Source organism: Leopardus geoffroyi, chromosome D2, assembly GCF_018350155.1.
Source record: "Leopardus geoffroyi isolate Oge1 chromosome D2, O.geoffroyi_Oge1_pat1.0, whole genome shotgun sequence".
NCBI classification, from domain to species: domain Eukaryota; kingdom Metazoa; phylum Chordata; class Mammalia; order Carnivora; family Felidae; genus Leopardus; species Leopardus geoffroyi.
This window is the reverse complement of record NC_059334.1, coordinates 49,301,177-49,305,227: the sequence shown is the minus strand read 5'-3', so window position 1 is coordinate 49,305,227 and position 4,051 is coordinate 49,301,177. Positions and strand designations below refer to the sequence as shown.

Below are 4,051 nucleotides of genomic sequence, written 5' to 3'. Positions count from 1 at the left end.
GATTCGAATTCTTTCAAATTTGTTGAGGTTTGTTTATGACTCAGGTTATGGTCTGTCTTGGTTAATATTCCATGGACACTTGAAAAGAATGTGTATTCTGCTGTTCTTGAATAGACTGCTCTGTAAATGTCAGGCAGATCCTATCTGCTGATCATGGTGTTCTGTTCTGATTTTCCGTCTAGTAGGTGTATCAGTTTCTGAAAGTGAGGTGTTAAGTCTCCAGCCATAATTGTGGACTTGTCTGTTTCTCCTTTCAGCTCCAACGGTTTTTGCTTCATATATTTTGAGGCTCTGTTGTTGATTACATGCACATTTAGGATCATTATGTCCTCCCAGTGGGTTAATGTTTTTACCAATAGGCAGTGTCCCTTTTTGTCGCTATTGTTTGCTTTCCTCTGAAGTCTGCTTTATCTGATATTAATATAGCCACCCCTGTTTTCTTTTTTAATTGATGTTTTCATGATAGATCTTTATCCATCTTTTTACTTTCAACCTACCTAGGTCATTGTATTTGATGTGTGCACGTCATTGTATTTGTATATTTCTTACAGACAATGTAGTTTTGACTATATTGTTAAATCCACTCTGTCAATTTCTATCTTTTGGTTGGTATTTAGATCATTTGCATTTAAGGCAATCATTGATATGACAGGACTTGAATCTGTCATTTTGTTGTTTTCATCTATTTTCTGTTCCTTTCTTTATCTCTACTTTCCTTTCTTTGCGTTACTTGAACAATATTTTAGGATTCCATCTTGATTTATTTATAGTTGTGGTTTTTTTTTTTTTAATTGAGAGACACAGCCGTCTAAATAACATGAGCTTTTTCTGTTGGGAAAAGCTCATTCCTAGCATCTCATGTGATTAAGGCAAAAGCACAGCATCCAAGCCCCAGGTTTCTTTGGAGTAGAGCACCTGTAATTGGGTGTGTGGCTCTTTCCACCCTTCAGCATGAGGAACCTTTGACAGGACTCAGTGCCTGCAGCAGTGGATTCTCTGGATGACCATAATCACCAGGACCAACCTGTAGGGACCAAGAAAGAATTTCCCAAATTTGTCATGCGAGGGAGATAACCAAGAGGGAAGATAGAATTGCCCACAGTTTGCCAAATGGGTGCTCCAAATGAAGCCCTAGGAAGCTGTGTTGGCTTCATTTGGTACCCCAAGCTGGTGAAAACTCCTGAAATGCTAATTCTTCTCTTTCTTAGCCAGAAATGTCTTAACTGCAACCTTCCCCATAGTGATGTTTTGAAGCCAGATTATCTGCCTTAGTTGGGGGAGGAGAATGATGACAGCTTCTATCACCCTCTGCTCCACACGAGAGGAGAGTGCATGGTTACAGTCCTGCGGCAAGCGTTTTCCCCAGGATGCTCAGAGCCTTCACAAACTCAACCTCATTAGTCCTTGAATTAAAGATCAAAGTCCTTATCTCTCCTGTATGAGTGAGAAGATTAAAGAACAACAGATACTTGCTCAAAGTCACATGCTAAGCCACTACATGAATTAGTGGTTAAACCCCCTCCTTGGATATATGAGATAATTGGCTTCACCGGCAAACTGACCACAACGCTAATTATTTCTGATGCTTAATTTATAAGCAAACTGGGACTTCTGTGCTCTCAGAAAGAAGCATGGATTCCACTTCAGAGAGACCTAGCTCAGTCATGGTTTATTTAGCATGCTACGTAATGATGCGCGTGCTATGGAATAAGCTCACCTCTTTCCAAGGATTTTAGGAATCTCGCAGAGATATGCCGCTGGATTTGCCCATTCATTACTTCATTCATTCATTAAACTATCCCTGTCAGATGCCACCAGAGCTCAGAAGTGCTCCCAAATCAGGAGCTGCAAAGGTGAACGTGACAGTTTGGTGAGGAAGGCACCCAGGCGAACACAATTAGAGACGCGGGGATATGAGTTATTGAAAAAGGAGCTATGAAAAAGTAGGGCAGAGGAAAAGTGGGCTGGAGAAAACCTTTCAGAAGTAGCTGCCCTTATTTAGAAATTTGGCAAGCAGCCGAGAGGGTAAAAGCTATTCCAAGCAGAGAGTGTTCCAGATCGAAGAGACACTAAGTGCAAAGATGTGGACTTGAGCACTAGTGTGCATCCATGAAAGGCGAGGAATTCAGTGTGGCTGGAGACCAGGAAGGCCAACGTAGATTTATGGGAAGTTAGACCAGGCTGAGGAGCTGAGGCCAGATCATGAGGGACTCTGAGAGCAGTGCGCTGGAGTCAGACCTAGCCTCGATGTCAGTGCTGCTTGTTTATGGGATGTCTTGCTTTTCCCTCCTCCCAGCCACCCGAACAGTTGTCCAAGGTGTCTACTGCATTAGACAAAGAATGGATTTGCAAAGCCATAAAAGCACTGATGCGATGTCCTCTAATGGTCTGGATGTATATCTGGATTTAACATCAGTCAGTGGGGACTTGATGACACTTTGCTCTGGTTATAGGATCTGGTGAAGTTTAAGAAATTGGCTGGAGACCCGGCCGTGCAGAGTAATTGTTTGCCAACATCTCCTTCCAACGTACCTGGAGCCTCTGCCTCCAGCAGTTAGACTTCCCACTGCTTCCTCACAAACATCTTGGGATCACGTTCCCCAGGGTCACAGCTCAGCGTTAGGAATGCTGGCATATCGATCCGGGAACAGGTTCATTGTGCCCACCGCTAGACCGGCATCCACCCACTCTTCCTAAACTCTTCCCCGGGAGACAGGCACCTGGGATCACTACCGAGATATCAAAGATTGATATCGTTCTCTCCTCCCTCTTTTTTTAAAATTCCTTTTTCATTTCTTCCAGGGAAGATGACTTATTGAATACAGTAGCCACAATTGGAACACATCTAATACTGTGTCTGTTAAACCAGAGCCAGTGGGCTTGCCCCTCCGTTTAGAAAGCTGTCTACACCTAAGCCGGGTAACAGCTGTGTTGACAGTCCTGGGACAAATGAGAAAATGGCACAGAGATTTAAAATGTGTGACTTAGTGACAATTCTTTGGTGCTCCACTCTCAGAGGAGGGCTCTTAAGAACACGTTGATTTTTCTGGAGCTGAATTCACAGGTTTTCAGGTTTATCTCAGGACAGACATTTGATGGGCACACATACTACTCTGTATATACCCTATACCTAAGAATATACACATCACATAGATCTACACACACACACACACACACACGTGTGCAAGAAGCTTCCTATTTGCAGAGGGCTGTGACACCTCTGCACCTCCCCCACTCCTTCCTGTATGCCAGACAATGTTCATTTTGAGAAGCCCATCACAGCCCAAAACAAAGATATCAGGAACGGCCCCGGCTCCGAGTTTTTGTTTCATTGACATCTCACCTGCCAAGAAGCAGAAATGACCCCACAAGTCAGGTGGTCAAAAGAATAAGAAAGTAGAGGTATTGCGACGTGACCTCAATTCTTTGTCAGGGATATCCCTTCCCACTTCTGAGTATCTACACTAGGTTCCTAGGGCTGTTATAACAAAGTGCCACTAATCGTGCAGCTTGAAGTGACAGACATGTATTTTCTCGTTGTTCAGGAGGCCAGAGGTCAGAAAGCAAAGAATCAGCAGAGCCACACCACCTCCAAAGCCTCTAAGGGAGGATCTTTCTCTACTTGTTCCAGCTTCTGGCCGTTGCCATCAATCCTTGGCTTGTGGCAGCATAATGTCTGCCTCTGTCTTCACATGGCCTTCTTCTCTATGGGTGCCTCTGTGTGCGCTCTCCTCTTCTTATAAGGATACCAGTCATTTTGGATCCGGGACCCACCCAAATTCATTATGACCTCACCGTAACTAATTACATCTGCATTTCCAAATAAGGTCACATTGTGAGGTTCCGGGTAAACGTGAATGTTGGAGGGACACTACAGTAGGAAAGAGATCAGAGAGCATCTAGATTGGCCTCCCATGGATTCACTTCTTACCAGTATGATTATTAATTAGTTTCCCAAGGTTATGCCTGGATGTCCACTTTTCTCATACTGTACCTCTTGGCCTAACAAAAATCTTAATTAGAAAATCCTTGAGGGGGGCGCTTGAGGGGG

General features: G+C 43.8%; 1 long non-coding RNA gene across 1 annotated transcript; it reads right to left on the bottom strand.

Moving 5' to 3' along the window:
* Positions 1-737: 737 nt before the first annotated feature.
* LOC123577513 lies at positions 738-3,722 on the bottom strand. The gene is made up of 2 exons (XR_006701889.1): positions 3,623-3,722; positions 738-1,024 (listed from the first exon to the last, which is right to left on the bottom strand). It is a non-coding gene; the product is annotated as an uncharacterized LOC123577513 (long non-coding RNA).
* Positions 3,723-4,051: the final 329 nt, after the last annotated feature.